Below are 24,718 nucleotides of genomic sequence, written 5' to 3'. Positions count from 1 at the left end.
ATTCACTTCCCATGGAGACCAGACAATTTCTTCTCCCACCGGGGAAGGCAGAGGACTAAATAAACCCAGAGGCAGCACTAGAACCAAAAGGCTCCATTACAATAGGAAGGAGCAAGTTGACCTCCTAAGTCAGAGCAGGCAGTCACTAGCATCCTTTCAAGCCTTATAATTGTGCTTCACAGTGTGGCCTGGCCCAGCAAAATACTCCAACTACCTTATATTACAGAGAGGTAAATAAAACTTCCAGAGATTAATAGGAATCACAGCATCTTCATAGCCTGGCTTTACTGCCTCGCACCTTGGGGAGTCATTCACACCGGGCCCATGTCCCCTACTTGGACATCCCGCTAGGCACTGTGGCACCAGCCTTTTGCTCTACTATTACTTCTTTGGATAAGGCAAGCAAATGGCTCATTCATCTATCTGCGGTCTTAAAGGGACCCGGAAAGGTTGACAGGACCAAAATATAACCTGCCTTGCTGGCTCCTTGCAGATTCCATGCAGCAGTGTGCATGTGCCTTTTATAATAACATTTTGCACATACACTGCACCTGCCTTTAGTGGGTCTCAACATGTTTCCCGGGCACTGATGAATAAAGACAGGCAAGACTCCTGTGAGGTGAGGAAGCATGATTATTCCCATACTACAGACAGGAAAAGCGATTGAGCAGGGGATCCGTAGCAGAACCAGGGATAGAATCAATGTCTCCTGTGACTTAACCATAAAATCATCCTTCTCTGGCCTTTTTAAACCAAAATTCAGTGGAGCTATGCTGGGATTCTGGCCCTCCATTTGGAAATTGATTCCAATTTCAAGCTCCCAAAATGGGGGGTGGAAAGACAGAATGACACAGGTATTGCTGGGCCGTGTCTCTCTCATGCCTCAGATTCAAATACTTCAGAGCAAACAGCCCCGTTGTGCTGCCGAGTTCTAGAGGACAAGTGATTTTCCCTCTTCTCAGGAGCCATGCAGAAGCCCAGGAGCGCTACAGATTCCAGCCCTGACGTCCACAGGCGGGGCCATCCCCACGGGTACTCTAACAAGGCAGTAACGCGGGGGAGCACCGCTGTCATATGGCTGCCATTTCTACCCAGTGTGCAGTGAATGATATCAGACAGGTGACACACACACTGAATTAATTGGATTGTGCCAAGAGCTGCATCAGTATTAAGACCATGGGAGGGGACATGTGGGCCTCAGGCTAAGTACTGGACTGGAATCCCAGAGATTCGGGTTCTATTCCTGGTTCAGCTGGACAAGTCTCTGCTCTTTGACGTCTATCTCTATTGCAGATGCATCCACATGTCACTGGTGGATGGGGTCCTGACTTCAGTTGGACCCTCTAGGTTGTACGGCAATACGGATAATGATGATAACTTTGCAAAGATGAATTTGTTAACCCTTCCAGAACCCCAGCAGAGTTTAATAGTATTGTACCAATTCTACTGATGGGGAAATTAAGGCACCAAGGGCTTGCTTCACCCTATGTTACTCCAGTTTGAGAACAGCGGAGTTATACCGGCATCAAGCACTCTCTTTTCAATAGGAAGATGGGCCCTTCCAGCCCATTGAGACGCACTGTTTCCCACCATCCCGTGGATTGGGCCACTCGGCCAGAGGGCAGGGCTTATAGTCAGAGGCGAGATGTCCAAGATGGGGAAGGAAGCACAAGCAGTCTAGAACTATGAGGCCAATTCATCCCTGTCAGGGTGAATCTCGGCCTCATGACACTAACGAGGGATCAGCTGCCAGAAGAAAGCTGCTAGGGAAAATAATGAAAAATGGATGCTAAAGAGATTCCCACCCACTCTAAAGCACCAGCCCTCCCCCTCCCCAGCAGGAGGCAAAGATTGACACTAGCACTTCTGAGCCACACAGCAGAGCTCAGGGAGTGCCCAGCTGGTAAGCCAGCAGCGGGAGCTTCCCCCAGCAGCACCACTGCCTTGCAATGGCGGCTCGAATGCCAGCAGCATGACCCACTCAGCGTGAGATCTGACAAGAGCACCCTCCGAGTGCTTACAGCAACCCCCAGTCAGTGTCTGCTACCTCTCTAGAGCAGCCGGAGCATCCACTGATCAGCACCCTGCCGGAACGCCTAACATTTCCTCACTCCCCAGCAGTGCCAGGTCATAGACCGTAGTGGCTGCTTCGTCCTGGCCAATGCACCATTGCCCTCCTTCGTGCAAACCCTGAGCAACAAGACGGCCAAACCGCAAGCGTTTAGCCTCGAGCACAACGCAGAATCGCCAGTGCGGAGCTCCAAAGCGTGGGCTCTGGGCGTGCAGGGCCTGCAGAGTTGGGGATTAGAATACCAGGATTCCTATGCCAAGCACCAGAGTACGACAGGATCTGCACACCAGGGGAACACATCCCTATGACTCGGATGCCAGCATCAGAGTCCAGCAGGCTCCACCGCTCAGTGCCAAGATACCTGCGCCGAGGGCAGCAGGACCCAAACATCCGGGCCAGGTTTTCCACTGGCAGGCTCCGAGCGCAGTAGAGCGCACGGCTGTCCAAGCACCCCTGGTCTGGCACGCCAAGATCAGGCTGTTTCTGCAGGAGCTGCCTGTTGATTTGAGAAGTCCTGAGGCTCACTCCACTCCTGGCTGGGTGGCTGCACTGTGGGGTGTTGTGGGGGGCGCCTGGGAGACACTAACTCACCTGCATGCACATTTCCCAGCTAGCTGCACTGCCATGCGTGGGAGGCGGGGAACGACCCCGGATGTTACTGCTAACAGCAATTAGCATCAATTAATAATAATACTCAGTTCTCAGGTTATTCAAAGCCTTTACAAACATGAACTGATTGATTCTCACCTACGGTGGGGGGAGCTAGCATCACCCCAATTTCACAGGGGGGAGGTGTCTCTTAAAGAGCAGAAGAAATGACATGGGCATCTGTGTTCCTGACTGTGTCATTGGCGACTGGGCCAAGTCACGTTCCTTCTCAGTGTCTCAGTAGCGCCCGCCCCCCGCCCAGGAGGGTGAATTTGCTGCTGCATGTAAAGCGCTCTGAGACCCTCTGGGGGAAGCTACTAGAGACGGGCAGGGTGACTCGCCTGATGCCTGAACTCCAACTCAGGAATTCCTGGCCCCCTGCGCTATTCTCAGCCCAGGCCCTCAGCCCCGCCTCTTTCTTCTGCTCCAAGCATATCCAGCTAGAGGAGAGAAGTGACGCTCCAAGCTCAAGGCAATGGGGGCTAGTGTGCCTGGAGATCCCGGCCCGGCTCCTGCTCACCCAAACAGAAGTGGCTAGCCCCTTGCATGATCTGTTCGAGATGAAGTGTGAGGCTCTCCATGCTAAAACTCTCTGGGCCCGATCCCCAGCTAGTGTAAACTGGTGTCCTTGTTGAAGCCAGTGGGCTGCTTTACACCAGCGGTGAACCTGCACCATGTCTGTTGCATGTATGAAGAGCAGGGAAGGAGAGGGGGACTTACACACGCCCGTACAGAGGGCTAGCGATGCATGGGTTTATCAAACTGGGTGCAAACCATGCAGGCAAAGCACTGTAGGAGTCCATCCCGAAGGGTACGTCTGCACTGCAGAGCTCACTGGAGTTACCCCTCTCCAGTCACTCTACCTCTAGGCCTCACTGCAAACTAACTCTCGAACCGCCGCGTCCACCCTGGCCCTGCACTCGCAGGTGTGTAGCGCTAAGACACCTGTGGGCATGCCCCCGAGTTCTTCCCCCGCAGTAAGCAGAGCTGCTCTGTGGGTTCTTTCCCAGTGAATCATGCTTGGGCACCTGGCAGGGAAGTGCAGGATGGAACTGGAGGACATGCGCCGCTCGAGTGGCACTAGCCGGCGTCCACACTACAGAACGGTCGTGTTAGCGGCTGGCGACCTGTGGTAACCTGGGCTTTAGCCACAGCCCCAATGGGCGAGCCACCTTGAGTTAAAAGCATCACCACATTTGCAATGAGGGTTTTAGCAGGTGGACAGGCCTGGAGTTAGGGGCACCACCTGAGTTATAACTCGAGTGACCTTCGCAGTGAAGACAAGCCCAATGCCCCCAAGCGTTCCCGCAGCCAGCCTCAGAGCCACGCAGAGCAACTTCTGCACTAACATGAGGAAACGGAGCCCATCACGTACACACAGGGAGCAGGGAGGATCAGAGGCACAAACTAGAGTCGACGTCATGGTACGCCTGCTTGAGACAGACACACGCAGCCCCACAAGCCACGCCTGGGCCTAGCGGAACGCTGCTGCTCTGCCTGCCCTGCCAGCATATCCCGCCTGGTTTTCTGTAGGGACTTGCTCATGCCCCCATAATGCAACTGCTGGCACCATCTGCTGACATCCCTTTCAACGTGCCTGCAGGCCTCCTGCCTCCTCCATCCCCTGATCCTTTCAATGGGGTGGCACCTTTGGGCTCCAGGGGGAACAGCAGAGCTAGGCATGACTGGCCTGAAAACGCCATGGACTCAGGGCAGCTGAGGACAATTGGATTATCCCAGAGAGCAGAATTCTCTCTCTCCCTCCCTTTTCCTGTCACATTCCCTCTGCCCTTCCCTCTCTTTTACCTTCCTCCTGCCTCCCCTTCCATCCCTCAGCCATTCCTGCTGCCCAGCGCCTGCCCTGAGCTCCCAGAAGGTGGATTTCCCTTTAACCCAGGACCAGAAGAAAGGGTCCCTGATGTCACTGCTCCTGGATGAAGGCCTCAAGCAAACGGACACGGAGACTGACTGCAAGCAGCCCGGGATCTAGGGAAGGAGGATGGCTATGGAAAAGGCCCCTGCTTTACCAGTCACCTCTGCTCCACCACCTTCTGTATCCCCCCCCATACCCCCCTCCATACATAGTGGCCTGCTCCTAGTTACACCCACTGCAAGCTCTGGCTTTGACTGGGCTTGCATAGGCCCGAGAGCAGAGTTAACCCACCCCCAACCGGCATTTGTGCATCTAAGGCAATGTGCTCTCCAAGAGGGGGAAGGACAGGGGGGAGCTGTGCGGGGAGGGGGCAAGCCAATGGGACCCCAGTGGGCGGGTTAAACCCAGCACCTCAAATGTGATGAATCTGGAGTTATCAGCTGTGCTCGCAGGAAGGATCCAGAGCTGAATTAGCAAGAAAGGCTGGTTCCTGGTTTGAGCCGTGGGGATGAAGGACTTGGTCTCCCTCTCTCTCTTCCCCCTCCCTCCGCCACCCATTCAGGGTTAAAAGTTATGCCAGGCCAGTGGGGCAAAGCTCCTGCTTCAGCGGCCTGCGCAGGAGGGAAAGGTCCCATCTGGGGAGTGGCTTGAAGGGGGGAGCCCCTGAGCCAATGTGCCTCAGGCAGGCAGGGGGCTGAGTCCCTGAACAATCTCTCTCCTCTGACACCCCGCCGCAGAGCGAGATTCCTGCCGTTTAGTCCAGCGCCTCCTCCCCACAATCAAGGCTTTCCAGTGTTCCAAGGAGCCAGCTGCACAAACAGACTGCCCAGGAGCTCTGTGGCCTCCCAGCCCATTCCACCTCCCGGAGTCACACACGGCAGCCGGCCTCCGGCCTGAGCCCAGCAGCAGTGCCCCAGCCTTCCCTCTGGGCCTGGGTTTCTGCTCGGCCATGCCAAGCATCACAGCCCCTGCAGACCCGCAGTGGGTAGCTGGGTCCATCACAGCCAGCCAGGAGACAGATTCGCTGGCACCCTGCTCAACTGGCTTGAGCGACTGCCACATCGACGCCGAGCCAGAGCACAGCCGAAGCGAACAGCACAGGGGACACTGATCCTGAACAGGGGTGGGCAGCACGAGAACCCCTCCGCTGGGCATCCTGTTCTGCCACTAGCATGCTCTGAGCCCCTTGCCCACCCAGCTACTCCAGCCCAAAGGGGGCTAGCCCCAACGCCCGCACTGGGGCTGAGCATTCAGCACTTCACCAGCCACATGAATCACAGCACTGGCATCAGGGTGCTGGAGGAATCAATAAATAAACCAACCCCCAAACGGCTCGCTTCTGGGATCAGCGTCCAACAGTTCTGTTCAATGCAGAGAAAAAGGAGGGCAACGCAGAGGCATTTCCCTCCCCACCAGCCAGAGCAGCACAGGGTAGAGCAAAGACCATTGCATTGGCTGGAAATGAATGGAGCAGAGTCCTGCTAGAAAGGTGAAGCTTGCCTGCCATTATGTAACCCAATCTCCATGATGCTATGATCTTCATCAAGGAGGGACTTAATTACAGCCCTTGTATCTTCCCTGGTTCTTATGGTGGCACCAACGAGCGTCTCTCTGGGTGGGCTGTGTCCTAGGGACATGAAGACAAGCTGACATGGGGCTTTGTGTTCCCAAGGGTTTTCAAAGAGATACAGCCCTTACCTCCAGTGGCTGCGTCCTAGCTCATGCCATGCCTTTCCCAGGGAGCTGCTCCTTTCATGTGCAGAAAAGCATCAGGAGAAGAAATAGAAAAAATATGAAGGGTGGGGGAATTATCAGCCCACTCTGACCTACACCAGCCCCCAGCTGGGTGTCAGACACAGGACCAGTGAGCAAGATTCCCCACAAACAGCGTCCTTAGATCTATTCTTTCATAGAAGAATCCACCACGCTGATGTCTTGCAAAATATAGGGGGAGGAGAATTTGTCCCACCAAAAAAAAAAAAAAGAAAGAAAAAGAGAGGCTGAAATATGCTTCCCCCTCCTCCCCAACAAACCCGGAGCTGGTATCCAGAGAGCACGGTCTGAAAGATGCAAGCTGTGTCACACGCACACACGCTGGCGTGCGCGCGCGCGCACACACACACACACACACACAAACACACAGAGAGTGTCGTAGACCAAACCCAGTTAAAGAGACACGGCCATTATTCTCATTAATGCATGACTGCAGGCTGGCTAGTCTCCCCACCCCCTGGCTCGGATCCTCAGAGATTACAACCATTCACTGTGGGAAACATCCAGGACTAGGATTTTTAATCGACTTTACTCCCACCCCCCCCCCCCCATTGCCTTCTGGAGGTCAATCAAATGGACTGGCATTTGCAAAAAGACAAGACAGCTAGGCAGGAGAATACTAAGGTGATAGGCAGAATAGAAATGTCATAGACAGATCATTTTAACTCTAAGTGTTTGGTTTTGGACACAAAGCACCTGATGCTCCTTTCTTCCCTTTCAGGGCACCGGTGCCCACGATCGCTGGGGTTTCAGCGTGCCCCTTCCCCGTGTAAAGAAGCAGGCAGCTTGTCACAAGCCCCATACACAGGGAGGTTAGTGGCAAGGGGGCTGAGCTGTTGTGACTCACATGAAATGTATGAGATACTGCTGCTCCCGGGTAGACATTGGCGTGGCGTGCCCAGCCATGCCTCTCGGCCCCGATCCACGTCCCTGCCACCCAGCCAACGGGTATGACCGTCGGGCTGAGCAATGCACCTGCTGGTCAGCTTTCCACCTTTGGGGCCCAGCTACAGACGAGCTTTGAAATCAGCTAGATGGGGGAACCGGCTGAATTCCTCCCACGGGCCCTGCGAAGGGGAGCAAGCACCTTTGCTCCCGCACGCTCCACCGGTCAGCGGCAATCATAGGCTGGGGGCCTGCCTGGACCACTTTCCATGTCGGCCAGAGGGCAGCAAACGTTCCCAGACTCGGGGGGTAGCCGGGCCAGAGCCGGAGCTCTGAACCCCACCAGCTGTCCCTTAACACACTGAGCGTGCCCACTCCCTCGCCCCACCCGCATCCTCTACACAGCCCTGTCCCTACTGACCCCGGGGGAGGGGAACAGACAGCAAGGTTCCCAGGCAAGCCAGGATCCCCAGTTAAAGGGCCCCCGCCCCTCCATTGCCCCTGAAACCTTCCTTCCCCATCTTCTCCAGCCCTGGAGAGGCTGATGTAAGCCGGGCCGATCTGGCTGCTTTGCTGCCTTCTTGATTATTTAAAAGGCAGGTCAGGTTTCTCAATCTGGCAAGCATGTAATGTGTTGTGTGGGGGAGGGGTGGAGAACAGACTGCAGGTCCTAAAATAGAAACATCCCCCCCTCTTTCTCTCACACCCCTCCCCCTTACCCCTGCACTGTCTATAGGGTCCACCCAGCCTGCCCATTCCCACCTTTGCTCCCCCCTCTGCCTATTGTTCTTTGCTGGAAGATGCCCCATTTCCCTGTAAACAGATTTTCCAGTGCAAGGGGCCCTGGCAGGCCTGGGGGGCTCCTGGAATCAGGCCTCCCAGGTGCTGCTCCAGCCGGAAGTGTGGTCACAGTGGGCCAAGCTCATCCCAGATGCAGCTGGAGCTACGCTAGGGCTGCATTTGGCTCATTGTGCGGATTGTTCGTGTGCCCAGCCCCGCAGCAGGAATTAGTTCCACATGCAGCTCGCACAAACACGCCTGCCCGGGCAAACCCACAGAGAGGGGCAGATCCTCAGCTGGTGTAAATCTGTCTCGCCATTGAAGCCAATGGGATTACTCCAGTCTTCACCAACTGGAGATCTGGCCCAGAGACCACAGCCATACACAGAAGCCTGCGTGACACCACAACTGAGGCAAACAGGGGTTATGATGCATGCAAACAAATGCACCTTCACCCACGGAGGAGGGACTTCGGGAGGGGCTGTTCCAATCAGGGCCAGGTTAGCTGGGGTTCAGGTTTCAGGCTTGAAGCTGAAGCAAAGTTTAGAAGGGTAGCCATGAAATCCCACAAGCTGCAGATTTTGGCCCTGAATGGCAGAAATGATCTCTCTAGAGCAACCCAGTTCTGCTACTGACCTGCTGGGTGATCAAGTGATTTCACCTGCCTGTGCCCCAGTTTCCTTTCCCACCCTTTGTCTGTCTTCTCTATTTAGACTGTCAGCTCTTTGGGGCAGGGACTCTCTCTTACTAGCCATCTGCACCGAGCCTAGCACAATGGGGCCCTAATCTTGGTTCGGGCCTCTAGGTGCTATGCTGATCATAATAATAATGAAAGCAAGAGGTGGTGGCAGTTTCCACCCTCTTGTCTCTGGGAGATCTCACCAGGTTAGCTCACCTGCAAAGATTTTGATCATCTTTACTGCAGTCTCCCGGGAACAGCAGCTCCCACCAGATTTCTGCACCATTCTGATTCAGTGCCTTTCATACACACTTCAATTTCCAGGAGCACACATGTTAACACAGACTCGTAAGGAACGGCAGACCCCAATCCCACAAGCCCTTTTTCTTGCATGTAGCACCGACTCCCATGTGTAGAGCTATGTACATGAGTCAGTCTGCAGGATCGGGCCCACAGGAGCACATAGCCACATGGCCAGCCCAGTATTCATACTTCAGCGCAAGAGGAAGAGCCAAGTTCAGATTCTTGTCCTGGCATGACAGTTTCAGGGCCGGGGTAGGGACCCTCCAGGTACGACAGATCACTTCTGGCAGGACAAAAAGCGTCTTGCTCTGCTCAGCAGTGACCTGGTTAAAGGGTCCGAGCTAAATCGTCCTCAAAGGAAATACAGTCAGGGCAGGGCAATGGGTTTCCAGAGGAGCACCCCAGGGACAACTGCATGCAGTCCTGAAACAGGCGGCTCCACAGACACAGCCCTCAGTGTCCAGAGTCTGAACCACATGACAGCAGCAGCCCTATAGAAGCACCACTGTCCCCCGTCCGAGCGGAGCACAGGTGTGCCTCTTTTTTATGCTCCTGGCACCACTGCTGCAAAATTCGTGCTCCCTTCACTGACAGTCCCACAAAGGAAACCCCCTTTTTCGGTTAAACCCTGGGGCAGGAGAGGTGGCGAGGAAACCACATGGGCGAGCAAAGGCAAATCCTTCCTAATGATGGCTGTTGGGCGGTTCTGGTGACCCAGAGCCAGTACCCCAATTTGCTCAACAGGAATGCTGACATGAACTCCCGGCCCCTGCTTTCTGCTGCGTGTGCAGGCATGTGACCATTGGCCTGAGCTTGAGAGGTGCTGAGCAAACATCCACATATATCACTGCAGGCAATCCTCAGCACCTCGCAGGGGCAGGCCAAGGAGGAAAACTAAACCCTTTGCCTTTCCTTCAGAGCCAAGTGAACTGGGGAGAAGACTCCAAGCTGAAGTTCATCCAAGGATCTGCCTTGTGCTCCTCAACAGTGACCCCTACTGGCTGATTGGCCATAAGCCGGCTCAAAAGGCAGTTTGGTTCTACAGTGGCAGGAGAGGAAGTTGGTTTTTGTTAAAGGGAAGATGCTTTTCTGATTAGGGCATCAGACTGAGACTGGGTTCTAGTCCCAGCTCTGGCACAAGCTATGACCTCGGGCAAGATGTTTAACTGCTTAGTGCCTCAGCGTCCCCCAGCTGTATAGGACAGGGATAATCCCTCCCTACATGGCAGGGACGTTGTCAGTAACGTCTGTGAGGTGCTTAGACACGACAGCGAGGACTGCCATAGAAATGCCGGTCATCAAATAACGACTGGTCACTGTAATGCAGGGATGTGCTTTATAGGAGGGGAGCATATGTGCAACACAGATCCCCTGCTAGCTAAGGCCTCAGATTTCTTCCCTTAACCAACTTCCCCTGCTGAGAAGGCTTCAGCCTGCTGGCACAGAGCCAGATGAAACAGACATTGTGGCAGCAGGTCAACTTTGCAAGCTGGCTTGCGACAGGCGATTGAATAGCGCGGCCATCTGAGATGCAAGCAATTCCACTGTAGCAATATTTAGCATATGTAAGATGCAGCCCCATTAAAAGGAAGAGCTATGAAATGTTAATGAGCCACGTGAGAGGTTCTAACGGAAATCCAGCATGACTGCAAAAAGATTAACTGTCAAGGACTGGAGAAGAGCTAAAAGGCCCCATAATATTGCAAGATGGTATGCTGGTCGGCGTGACCGGGCAATTTACAGCAAATTACCTCCCACAAGAGAACTGAGGGTTATGAAACCACTTGGTCCCGTTTCATCGATATACATGACTAATAATGGGGGAAAACGACTAGGGCTATGTCTGAAGTCTGGTACAGGCGTTCAGGAATGCTAGGGACTCAACGTCAGTGACGCGGGTGTAAATCCAGAAGAGCTCGACTGAAGTCAGGTACAAGCACCACATGTAAACCAAGACCACTGAGATCAGCAGCTGAGCGCTGAATTTGGTCCTTACTCTCTAATTATCTGGTTTGACCGGTTGTGCACTATAGCCGCACTGATATATGGGAATGGAGGACGTCCCGAAGGAGTAAGAAAGACCCGTCCCACAGACACTAGTGGGCACGGTGCTGAAGTCAATGAGATTGCTCACGGGAGTAAGCATGATGCTCAGCAGCGTTGGTAAAATCAGACCCTTCTTTTGCACAGCCTCGAGATCCCCAAGCCTACAACCAGCTCCATGCAGACAGTGTCCCAGTGAAGTCCCCAGTGACCCACAGAAGTGCAAGGGTCCATGCACGCGGATGCAAAAGCTGGATAAGGGCCCCACTGCATCGGGGGGCAAAGGCTGACAATCATGCTAACCTCTCTCACCATCATCCAGGGATAAATCAGACACTTACAAAATCTCCTAGGAGGTCAGGATAAAAGCCCCTTCTATGGAAGAACTCTATTTCTGTCACCCACACCTAAAAGCCCAGTATAAATGAGGCCCACCGTGAAACTCCCGTTGACTTTTAAAGGACAAGATTCACGCTTATCTCCAAAGAACGTCATCTGTCTCGCCTTTGGTAAAACCTAGTTATCAACAGTGCTGGAATTAACACACACAAGCCTTTTAAAGGTGCAGGTGTAGCAGGCCCAGTGCTCTAGTGGCAGCAAAGCCCAGCCTCAGGGAAGCTATCTACTGGGTGAGCAGTAACGTTGAGGCACTGCACACAGCATTAGGCGGCTCTGTAGAGCTGCAGGTGCCGTCTTTTACGAGGGCATAAAACCAAGCTCCTTATCCACCTGTGACTATTACAGATTCCACTGCACTTATCCCAGTGTCCCGGCCAATTTGCAATCAGATAATTACATTCGACTCCCTAAATTCTACCCTGAAGTTTCAACTGGATGCAGTGTCTTCACTCTTCGCCTTCAACTGTTGAGCAGCGTTGCTGTGCACTGCTGAATAGCTGCTGTGCTCTACCCTAGAGGTGGCTGCATTTCAGTGGTGCGTAAATTAAAGTGATTCCGGTACATAGGCCACAATCTTATAAGGAACTCTGTGTGGATGGACCCTTGTGCCCAAACAAATGCAATGCTGGGAGCCATAGTTTGTAAAATGCTTCCAAGCCGCAGGGTGCTTTTGTTCCAGTCTTTCTTAATCCTTCAACATCCTCCATTCACATATATCAGTGCTGCTATTCTCAGCCACCTTGGCCCACTTGTCCTATGAACATTCACCTTTGCATCCTAAAATAGACCTCATTTACCAAGACACATTTCCCTCATTCTTTCTCTTCCTTCTGAGTCCCAGTGTTTGGTCTGGCCCAGGTTCTTCCAGCCAGCGAGGAGTGCAAACAGACAGAGGAGGAGAACAGAAGTCAAAGCAGGCCAGGGAACTTGCCTGTGGCTCCCCATCAGCCCAGACGCTACCCCCTTCTGCATGAACAGTCCCCAAATAAGGAAAGGCAAGTTAACCTCCTCCCCGTCTCTGCCCCAGTGCAGGGATGCGTCGGCGCCAGGCGAGATCAGAATCAAGCCCATGTTCCTGATGAGAGAGCGGGAGGGAAGAGGCTAAAATGTGATACTGGTGCTGAAAGATGAGCGTCCTTCCATTGCATACAGACTTTCGTAATCCCTGTTTAATTCCAGCAGGCTCCAGCATCTCTCCCAGCCCGGAGTAGCCCAGGATTTATCATCACATCCATTAATTCCCCCCTCAGCTTCTGCCGTGGAAACAGTTAATACTGACCCAACATTTATGGTGCATTTCACTTGTTACCCTAAGGTATTAGACTTTCTTCCTTCGCTTAGTTAGTTAGCATCACAAAACGACACTGCAGGGTTTATGCTATCACAGTCTCAGGGCCCTGGGAGGGACAGATGTGCTCTCTAATGCACTGAGTAGTCCCCAGCTGCACCACTTTGCATGAGGTCAGTATGAGGTAATCTCTGGTATTGGACAAGGTGTTTCATCATCATCAGATGAGGATGACTGAAGAGTTTGCAAATTCACTTGTCTTTAAGAGGGGAATCATACACTTGAGTGAACTTCCAAATCCATCAGACTTAAAGAGAAAGCCTTTTACTTACACACACACACACACACAGCCTCCCTCCCTCCCCCCCCCCCCCCCCCCCCCGCATTAAAAGAACATTACAGTTGCAAAGTCAAGCCCTCAAAAGCTAGGAAAGGCCAGAACTAAGGTTTCTTGTGCAATCCTAATTCATCCCACCTTGCTCACATGGATTATGATAGTCTTTAATTTAATGACAGGATCTCAAACTCCTTTTTCCACAGCAGCCTCCTGCGAAATTTCAAGTCCCTGCTCCACAGCAAGGAGGCTCACACACGGACACAATATATTTTCCCCTAATCTGGTTCTCAGAAATGGCTAGACCATTTTTGCTGAACCTTTACAAACCAATTCCACCTGCGGCCAACACCTGGCATGGAAAATTTCATCCTGAACAGTTAAAGTTTGGCAAAGTGATAAGTAAATGAAAACAGAGTCTGTCAATGGAAAGTGGCAGCAACCTCAACTATAGGCGTTGCTACCTTACCTGCCGATAATAACTCTGTTTGCTAATTAGCCCTGGCCCAGCCAGACCCCCTGAAGTCAATGGAAAGACTCCTTCAAAGGGTGCTGGATTGGGCTCCAAGAGTATTTTAAGATTTCGCTCTTCTACAGTCCATCTTCACCTTCCATTCTGATCACGGTGTAATGCCCTACCACCCAGGGGTCTGGTGGACTCCACAGATCAGCAGCGGTGCTGTGAAGGGCAGCCTTGCTCCCAGAGCCCTGAGTGATTGGGAATGGGCAGAGAGGAAGAGCTGGCTCTCCTACCCCTCCAGAGTCTGGGTTGGTTTAGAGATCTGGCAAGAAATCCGACCCTGCTTTCCTGCAGCCACTCTCCTCGGCAGATGAGAGTGCGGTGTAGAAGAGATCACACGGCACGGGCTGCAGGACAGGATATGTCCTACTACTGCAGGGACACAGCAAGCCCAGAGTCAGAGCTCAGGGTGGAGATATACATGTGAAGCGTAAAACTGGTGCAAGTGAAAGGAGAATATGGCCCTTTCTGCACATATCATGAAGAAGCAAATAAAAAAGGCCACAGGCCAGAGTCCTTTGCCTGGGCTTTTGAACTCCGCTTTCCAAAGCCCTCTGAGATAGCACAATCGCATTATCACCACTTTACAGGTGGGGAAACTGAGGCGCAGGGAAGGGCCACGATTTACCCACCTGTCACACAGTGACAGAATTAGAACCCCGATCTCCCGGCTCCTGCCAGCCCCTTTCTTTACCTTCACCATAAACCCCCCTTCCCCGCAAGGCCCGGCAACATCACCACTGAGTGGGGCATGGGATGTAGAGCCCTGAAAAGTCTGCTCGGTGAGGCCGAAAGGGAGCCCCGCTAAGTTCTGAGTGAGCCTGGGGCATTTCTAGCTGCTGCTGAATGAAGTAATTTGTGCCGCAGCAGGGCCAGGGCCTCTTACTGGAGATTCCAACCCCCCTGTGCAGCAGCAAATGCAGCACAGCCGATCGTTTATCCAGAGTCAGCGGCAATGACCCCATTGACCTGCGCAGAACTGAGCCCATAAGGCCAGATCCCGACTGGGTCTGTCATACTGACACTAGGGCTAGCTATCTACCTAGGGACTACACCACAGCAGCCAGATGTCAGCATCTACGTCAGCTGTAATCCCAGAGTGGGAGAGGGAAGGAATAGGATTCAACATGCCGGCAAACGGGTGGGTCCCTGATCCTGCATGCTTGGATCTTGGAAGAAACACAGATCTCCTTTAGAAGTTCATCTTTACAATTAGTGCCATTTAATTGGCCCTTGCAATACTCTCATGCCAGCAGTCACAAGCATCCTTGGTGCATTTGAAAGCAAAAGCATCCTCATTTCTCTCCTTAGCGCCTGCTTGATTTGCTCCCTTTCTTTGTACTGATTAAAAAACACAATCCCGCCCTCCCTGGAGCTCTCTCCCCCACACCCTCCTCAACCAGAAACAAATATCAACAGAACATGGAGCTGCGCTGTCAGCTGGAGCCCCATCACTGTTTGCCCAGCCCCTGCCAAAGATAGACTGCACTGCAGATGACTCAGGCCCCCAGCTGTCGCCAAGGCAACCAGTGTAGCCTAGCAATGTCTGTCTCCCGGTAACCATGGTCTCCTAGCAATAGGATATTTTTCACAGCTCTGGATGAAGAGTTGAAAGTTATTTTTAGCCCTGCTGCAAATCAATAGGCAGCTCCATGCTCCACTGGAGAAGATGCTCATTTGGGGGCTGTTTGTTTTGGTTTGTGTTCAGTGGTGTTTTGTGGGGATTTTGTCAGACCAGGTAAAAATAAATGTTTGGATGACAAACTCTGTTACTGGCTCTCAGGCCGGCCGCGTGAAAGTGCAGAGCTCAGCTCTGTTCTCTCTAGGCTGACGCTGAGAAGTCACATTAAGACAAGACAAGAAAATCAATCAGGGAGTAATGAACTGGTGGCCACTTTGAACTTGGCTCCTGTCACGGCACTGGAAACGGTGGCGGCTTGGAGCTTTGAGGCAGCCAAGTGGATCGAACTCAGGCCTTCCTGCTCCTTGAAGCAATGATTGCCTTAATGGCTGGTGGTAAAGGGCTTGTTAGCCACCGTCGAGCAGTTCTGATTGCAACCAGTAGAAAGCAGCAGTGCATGAATAAGCCAATTCATTATCATGCGCAAAGCTCTGTGAACGTGGTAAGAGCAGAGATCACCAGACAAGTGACCTGGACCATATAAGCTTTGGGCCAGAAGTAAGCAGACCTCACACCCCAGAGGATGCCTGTCCTTCCAGGTAAAAGGGTCTGTTGGCAGAGCCATGTTGTATGAATGGGGCCATACTATTCTATTGGTAGCTCTGCAGGCCTTCAATAGGAGTGCTGCAGCTGGCAGAGGCCAGCCTTGAACATGCTCAGCGGGAAGGGGGAGCATTCGGGGGAAGGCCCTGAGTGATAGAATTCGTTCTAGTCCCTGGTCAGGTCAGCCAGGTGCAACGCCAGGCCCATCTCACTTCGCAAGCCTGCTCCACAAATCATAGAAGATGAGGGTTGGAAGGAACCTCAGAACGTCGCCTATTCCAACCCCAACTAAAGTATCCCAGCCAGGGCTTTGTCAAGCCGGGCCTTAAAGTATCCCAGCCACCACCTCCCTAGGTAACCCATTCCAGTGCTTCACCACCCTCCTCGTGAAAGAGTTTTTCCTAATATCCAACCTAGACCTCCCCCACTGCAACCTGAGACCATTGCTTCTAGTTCTGTCATCTATTACCAATGAGAACAGCCTAGCTCCATCCTCCCTGGAACCCCTTTCAGGTAGTTGAAGGCTGCTATCAAATCCCCCCTCACTCTTCTCTTTTGCAGACTCAACAAGCCCAGTTCCCTCAGCCTCTCCACATAAGGCATGTGCTCCAGCCCCTAAACATTTTGGTTGCCCTCCGCTGGACTCTCCAATTTGTCCACATCCTGTAGTGGGGCCCCAAAACTGGACACAATACTCCAGATGGTGGAAAGAACCCAGGTGCTGGACATTAGGTAGCTCACCCGAAGCACGGCACGGGGAACTGAGCAGCCTGCTGGAATTCCCACGCTGACCGAGCCCGAGTCCATCTCCCTGACTCAAGGAGTGGAAGTGACGCCACTAGCCAGCTGCTGCGGCAGTGGCAGAGTAGCCAGAGCTCCTGCTCCCCCACTCCATGTGGCCCCGTACCAATCCAGGCGAGCAGCAGAGCTAGGAATGCGGCTGGGGGGAGGACGGGAATAGCCGGGGCTGCCAGGCAGGAGTGAGGCACGCTGGCAGAGCTGCGTGATGCAAAGGGAGTTCGCCCATGTCAGGAGCACAGCTGGCTCAGCTGGGCCCAATGAGCCTTCTCCAAACTGCACTGGAAGGAGAGTCTGTGGCCTGCTACCTGAGTCTTGCAGCAGCACAGTGGCCACTCAACACACCCCAGCCCACAGCGGTGCTTCCCTGCTTCTGCCTCCAGCCCTTCTTCCAGCCTCATCACAGCCTGTCGGGTTCCACTGCTGATGGCAGAGGATGAGGGAGAGCTCCACTGCTGATGACAGAGGATGCAGGACGGATAAAGCACAACAACCAGTATGATTGCAAGCAGAATCATTTATTCCCTCTTGCCTCCCAGCTTATATACCTTTTTAATCCTCTTTGCCTACAAAATTCACACAGTTGCTAATTGGCTATTATATGATTTCACCTACTTCACACGGAAACAGCTTACATATTATTGGTAGCTTCTTAGCTCACACAACTATCTTGTTTACGACCTTGAACACTTTCTACTATCTAGTGGATGGCGGCCAAGTCCTAGGAACTCGCCGCCAGTGAGGCCCCTGAGTGAAAGTGGCCAACTTCCAGCTCCTTGTAGGCAGCCTCACTTGACCCAGTGTCCAGCACCAGGCCTGCTGTAAGTGTCCACTTAGGTAGCCATCAGGTCAGGGTACAAATAATACACTCCCACAACAGCCTTGACTCCTGTCCGCTCCAGTCTGGTCTTGCCTCCCTGGCCTGCTGCCAATCATGGCTCCGACCTTCGGCTTGGCTCCTCCACCCTGCCCCTGGCTTACCCTTCGGTTTGGCGCCCCACTCCTGACTCATATCGTGACCCTTGGCTTGGCTCCTCAGCTTCACTCTCAGCCTGGTGCCTGATTCCTGGATCCGCACTAACCACTACCCTGAAATGCCACCACACCTGCCAGACAAGGTCCTCCTCCACCCACTAGGCAGGCTGCCCACCCCCTGGCAGCTTACCACCCAGAGCCAAGGATCTGGCTTCCTGTGGTCTTACCCATTCAAGGCAGGCACCCCCAACATCTGTGACTCATTCCAACATGCAGAGAGCTGGTAGGGCCTCGCTCGCGAGGTGCTCTGGGCTAACACTTTCAAGAGAACGCTATGCACATGCTTATATATAGGACCAGCATCTGTGTTCTGTGAGGTCTTTTGCATGTGTGAAACAGCAGCAATTCATTCTAAAGACCCATTAATATTAAGGGGATTCCATCAACCAAACTGGCCAGAAAGTGTAGCTTTCATTAAAACAACAAGTATTTAGAAAACCTGAAGCCAATAGAAACGTTTTCCATTGATTTTAATTTGTATTATTGATATACATTCTTATTTGTATTGCAGTAGCACCTGGCAGGCCCAGCCAGGGACCAGCCCCCATGGTGCTGGGTGCTGTACAAACAGGATTCTTAGTAACAATAATGTCAAACACACAGTGTCTACAGCCCAATCACTGTCAGGCTAGGAACCAGAAATGAAATTGACCAGTAACAAAAGTGAAACTGACTTCACTGATGAAGGGTTGACCCTGCACCTGCTGAAGGCAACACTCCCATTGGCTGCAGTGGGTCAGGACAGGTAAACAAAGAAATTCATTCACAGCATAAAGGGCCAGATCCTCAGCTGGTGTAAATCGGTGTCACTCCCCTGACAAACTGGTCCAAAGAGTGGGAAACGTTACCTTTCCCCAAACAGGAAGAGCAAAGTGAGACTTTCACTGGCTGGATGATTTATTTCAGATTATGGAAAACAACAATATACAGGGCCTGACTGTCCATCGCACTGCATGGTGTATTCACTTCCAGCTGTATAAAATGGTACTACTCTGAACTGGTCTCTGCTAACCCTCCAAATCAAGCCCTGTAGCACCTCTGCTGTTCCCTCCACACAGCTGAGTCCTGATCTGCAGCACCCCATGCTGTTCCAGTCCTGGGTTCCCCATTCATAGTTATGACAATGCCCTTCAATGCTGACTTGCAGCAACACCTCTTATTCCAGTGCCAGGCTTTTCCTTAACAGAAACAGCTCACTGTGTCCAGTGGTGCGTTGTGCAGAAATGACAAATGCAAGAAACTCCCTTGCAATGTAGGCTTGGAATTGGCCACAAGCTATTTTGAGTCACGTTTTTCTGAGGAAGTCCAGATTATTAGCTCATCCGGTAAATCCAACCATTCGGGCATTTTTTTTTTTTTTGAATGGCTGGGTTGTTAATCTTTAAAACCCCAGTTCTGCACAGTTATGTGTTACATATTTTTAAATCTGCATAGACCTGGATATATCATCATCATCATCATGTTCTGGTCGATGGCTTGACATGAGTCAAAGCGTGGGTTTGCACTAAAGAGAAACCATTATGGGCCATCTGCTGAACAACAGACATTTTTAAGAATCCTGCAATAACTGGTAATGGAACGGAGTCATTCACTGGAATGCCAGCACCTAGTTAAGAGTCTTTTAATGGGTTCATGGGGGAATTCTTCTGATCTTTGCGAAACACAAATTTAAACAAATGAAAAGAAAGGAAATGCAAAAATATAATCAGAGGATTATAATCCTCTATAATCAGAGGATAGTCACATTTCAACACAATCTGACCAGCCAGAAAATTCAAAATTAAGAGTGATATTCTTAAAGAAAAATAATCTTAAAAAGATAACCACATTTGCAACTACCTAGTGGTCTCACTCCTGGGAGATGCTCATACTACGGTGATGCTAATAAGATGGACAAAATGCTGAGTTGGACTCTCCTCTCTTGTCACTTTTATATGGGTATAAACTCACTTGGTGTCAGTAAAGTTACTCCTGATCCCCCCTGCCTGGAGGGCATAGAATCCTCTCTGATCTTGACTTTGACTTATCCTATTAGTTTCTCAGTTCCTATCAACCAGCATAGTTCCCCTGAAGGATGGTGGCTGTGATGCAGGACCCTGGGTGACCTCAGTCAGGAGGTGCGTTTCTCAGTGGAGGCAGACAAACACACGCTAGCGCTGCTCAAGCTAGCACACTAAAAGTAGCAGTGTGGATGTTGCCGCACGGGCAGCGGCTTGGGCTGGCCACCCAAGCTCGGAGCCGGAGGATCAGGCAGGGTTGGACTCAGGCATCCAGCCCAAACTACTGCCCAGGCAGCATGGTACCTTGAGCAGAGCTAGTGCAAGTCAATCTGTGCTCTGGGAGTCACACTTCCCAGCTGCAGTTTAGGCATAGCCCAGGCAGCTAATAAACTGGCTAATGTATATAAAGCTGCTGGGCCAGATTTACAAAGGTATTTAGCTACCCAAAGAGGTGTCTAGTGGGAATTACAAATTCAGAGAGGATGTGTAAACCCGTGAAATTTATCACTCCCCCTCCACACACACACGCTAACATAGACAAGGTCTGATTCTCCTCTCATGTGCACGGATATAAATCAGGAATAACTCCACTCAAGTCAATGGAGCTACAGCAGTATGGAACTGGAGTAAAAGTAAGGTGCAAAACCACGCGACAACCAGACTCCCTTAGACCTACGTACGCCCATTCTGTTGATTGGGTAATAAGCTCAAAGACTTTTCTACCCTTAAAACTCTGCACCACTGTAGTGTTTCAGTGAAGACACTGCCTACGCCAACAGGAGGTAATCCACCTCCCCAAGAGCCGGTAGCTAAATCGACTGGAGAATTCGCCCATCAACCTAGCGCTCTCTACACTAGGGGTCAGGTTGGTTTAACTGAGTCACTCAGGGGTGCGGATTTTTCACCCCCATTAGCAACAGTTATAGCCAAGCTAATTTCCTAGTGTAGTCCTGACCTAAACTGGTGTCGCTTACACACACAGGGCTGATTTTCCTCTTGCACCAGTTTGACCGTGATGTAATTCCATTAATGCCAGGGAAGTCACTCCTGAGTTACACCATGGTAAAGGAGAAGATCAAATCCTAACGAAGCTGCAAGTTGAAGTAACGCTCACTCTGCTTTGAAGTGTCACCTTCTTCTGGCGCCTTGGCATGCAAGTTACACACACTCCCTTGCCTAGTCAGCAGAGCAGGTGTCAAAGGGCATGCCTGCCCTCTAGCACCCCCTTCTGGCCATGTGTGGCTCTGCTGAGGCCTGCCTCAGTTTCCCTTTAACTCAGGCTCCCTTAAGAAGTCCACACAGGCCAGAGATTCAAAACATTCCCCTTTCTGAGGTCCAATTTATCACATCCTGCACAAAGTCTGATTTACAAGGTGTTCATCCCAGGCTCGGCTAGGCCCAGCCTGCTCCCCGACTCTGGCTTTCTGCTCTCCTGGCACCTCTTGCCTGGAGTTTGGCCTTCTCCCCTGGCCTCCTCTGCTGGAGTCTTCCCCCAGCTGACTCAGGACCCTGCAGGATCCTTGCTGACCTCTGCAGTGTTGGCAGGCTTCTGCCAACCACCTACAGCCATCTCCCTCTTATACTAACCTGGCCTCCCCTTAAACCAACCTGGGCAGCAGATAATCAGTCCAGGTGCATTGAACCCCGGATCCCCCTCCCCCCCTCTTAAAGGGGCCAGTCGCCCATGACAGCCCATCTAAGGGAATCTGAGCAGAATGGAATCCAAGCTAATTGGAGATGTAACCCAGCCAGACCCTCTTCCATAGCACCCCTGAGTTTCCTCCATAGAAGCCAACAGCCCCATGGATTCCCGCAGAGCCACTCTCTCACTGGAGACAAGCCGTGTCCTTTCTGAGCCCAGAGCATTGTGGCAGCAGGCGTGGGAGTTAAAGGGCCTGGGGGGCGGGGTTGGAAAGCAGGAGAAAATAGTGGAGCCGCATTGCTTCAGACATGATCTTCCATCTCATGTCACCAGCGCTGCCATTCCTTCAGCGGGCAGGGTGCTTGCCTGGGTTTGCTCTAACCCTAATGGGATCAGGCACCGCGTGTGGCGCGGGAAAGGTGGCAGCAGATGGAAATGGCGCATGTTTCGGAGGCCGTGGGACCCCACTGCTGCGAGTCACGCAGGCAGGAATAACAGCACAGAGAGCTGATGGGTTTGGGGGCCCGGGTCGCTTTTGAAAGGAAAGCAGCTACATGCCAACACGGGTAACTCACAGTGCCCCCCAGTGGCTGTCGGCCCAGCTCCGATTTCCTGGCCATCCAAGCAAGGGGCTAATTAGTCTCAGCTCAGAATAAATGGCAACCAGGTGAAATTGGCAGCCTGGCTCAGAAATGCTAATGGAGAGCACAGGCTGAGCATGCATCTCCAGCAGGGAGCTTACGGCAGGGATGAGACAAACCCGAGGGGCTGGGAATGGGGATCAGGGGGAAGGCATGTGCCCCAAAGCAGAGCGCGAACAGTGGAGCTGGAGGGAAAGCGTGCTCACAGGGCAATGCATGGTGCTTCCGAAGGGAGAGGAACCAGTGCTCCTGAGGATGGATTCAAACAAGCACTCAGCATCCCCCAGCTTTTCAGCTAGGATTGAGGCAGGGGAGCGGTTCCCTGCCCAGGGTTAGCTTGTGCAAGGCAGCAGAGTTCCTTTGCAGTTACTGGCATGATTTCTACCAGCTGAGGATGCAGCCCACCTCAGGCATGCTTGTCTGTCCTCAGGGCCTGCCGTCCCCCCTGCTGCATTCAGTGCTCTGCTGCCAACAGAACCTGAATGGGGTGAGCTGGGGCCTACGCACCTTGGGGAGGCAGGAGCTGGAACCAGGCTACGAAGACAGTTTTCATTTCCCCGGTAACCCCCGGGGGGGCAAGGACTTTGCCTCCCTACTCCTCTGTACAGAGCCATGCACGCCCGTGTAGCCATGGAGAGACCGGACCGAGCTGCAGAACCGAGACTCGCATTTCAAACACTCCAGCATATGGATCCGGGCATTGGTTTGGGGCCCTTGTCTAAAGAGACCATGTCCTGGAGTCAATGGGAGTTTCCTGGAGTGAAACCCGAGGGCTAGATCATGACCCAGCCCTGTAAGAGGGGATGGCACCAGGATCCCCCTTCACCTGCATCTCAGGCACAATTACAGTCTCTGCTGGTGCCCCCGGGGTACAATCCACCCCAGAATGGGGAAATCACACTGCATCTTCCCAAGGGATGGTGCTCCCAGCAGACATCCTGCCTTCCTGATGCACAGTGCCTCCTGGAGCCCAGCCTGGGCAATCCCGTGCAGCTCTGCACGAAGCCCAAGAGGGGTGAGCCCTGGGCACTGCCCAATCACACCCTAGCATTGCAAACAAAACTCCTTAGTTTAACAAAGGCTGGCAGGTGTTCACTTCCGCTATCCAGAACATGCAGCACGCCGGGCAGCAGGCACACTCCTCACTTCCATCACTAGGCAAAAGTCAAGCACATGCTTCTTTTCTGTGCGGGGTACCTAGTTTACCTCCCCATTACACCACAGGCATACAGGACTTGCCACAAACCAGATGCGAGGTCCATGTAGTTCAGTATCCAGACTTGGACTCTCGCCAGCAGTAGCTGGTTCAGAGGAGGCTGCAAGAAACCCGCACGTTAGGCAGGGGTAGGCTGATCTGTCCCCAGGGAAAGTTTCTTCCTGACCACTAGGTTAGCTCATGCCTTGAAGCTAGCAGGTTTGCATTCCCTCCAACATGCCGTTAATTTCAATGGAAATACGTTGACAGAAAACCGGTGGGGCTGCAGTGCTGAATATGGCCTTGTGTTTGTGGGCCAGACCCTAAGGTCCCCATGGAGACAAAACTCCAACGACTTCAATGTGATTGTGCCAGAGTTGAAAAGATCTCATGCAGCATCAATCATGACAACAAGAGACTATGATGGAGAGTGACCGACACCTACAACGCTAAGGGGCTGTCATTTGCAGTGAAGGGCACAATTCAGCCTGACCCAAACCTCAAGATCTGAAACTCCCCTAATGCGGGGCTCCTTTGAAACTGGACTGCACATCTGGCTCTGAGTTTTGCACATGGCCCCAACCCATCTGCAATGCTGGGGCTAGAGCTGGTTGAAATGTTTTGAATGGAAACTCACCTTTTTTCCCCACATCAGAAACTTTCCTGACAAAATTTCTTCTTTCTAAGTTTACTGGTCTTGCAACAAAATGGAAAATAGAAAATTTCGCCTTTTTTTTCCTTTTCTAACTTGGTGCATCATTTTCCCTCCCCCCTCCCTTTTCAGTGGCAAAATGGAAAATGTGGGGGAAAGGAGCTGGGGGAGGAAAATGATCATAGGTTTACTCCTGAATAACAGTGGGGTGAGTGAAAGGCAAATCAGGCCCACTGATTCCAGTGGGGTTACTCCTGATTTACACTGCAGGGAGAGAGAGGAGAATCAGGCCCAAAGAATCAGGACTTTCTTGAGCTGCTGAAGCGTGAAGTAAGTAGGTGCAAGTCAAATCCTCCATTCTGTGCTAGACCTAAATCCAAGAAGCAGCTCATAGGGTTTGCTCGATATTGAAGACAAACAAGCAGAAGACTCTGTGGCATCATAATAGCTAAAATGTTGTAGCATTTGTTGCATTTTTATCTTAATCATGAAATCAATTTATGAGCGAAATTGCATGGGGCCCAGCAGCTATTAGATGGCACATCTCTCTGAAGGAGATGATTCTTATAAGAAATGCTAACTTGGAAATACATTATCTCCTACTTTAAAGGGTGCAATTTCATTCCGAGTGCTTTCTGACTCAAAGACATCCTGACACGTGCTATGAATATGCATGCGTTAGTCATGAGATGGAATGAAACAATAATAGGGGGGCGATAGTGTGTCCTCTCCACTCTCGGCTGCAGGGACCATGGAAGCGGTGGAGAACCTGGTTCTTCTGCCCATGGTGTGTTCAAGGGAGGTGAGCTTGAGGCAACAGAGCATCATCCAGCTCAAACTGGAGATAAGACTATATTGGTAAGAAGGAGGGTAATTGACCAGTGGATCAGATTCCCAAATGTCATGGTGGATTCTCCCTCATTTGGAGCCTTTAA

At 52.1% G+C, this 24,718-nt stretch overlaps 1 protein-coding gene across 1 annotated transcript in view; it reads right to left on the bottom strand.

Moving 5' to 3' along the window:
* FBXL16 (F-box and leucine rich repeat protein 16) overlaps nt 1-24,718 on the bottom strand; it is a 94,248-nt gene that overhangs the window by 54,001 nt on the left and 15,529 nt on the right. The window lies entirely within an intron of this gene.

This window comes from Emydura macquarii, unplaced genomic scaffold, assembly GCF_026122565.2.
Source record: "Emydura macquarii macquarii isolate MOO-44397 ecotype Brisbane River unplaced genomic scaffold, CSIRO-AGI_Emac_v2 contig_1348, whole genome shotgun sequence".
In the NCBI taxonomy this organism is placed as follows: domain Eukaryota; kingdom Metazoa; phylum Chordata; order Testudines; family Chelidae; genus Emydura; species Emydura macquarii.
Note: the sequence above shows the minus strand (reverse complement) of the source record. Positions and strands in the feature narration are given on the sequence as shown.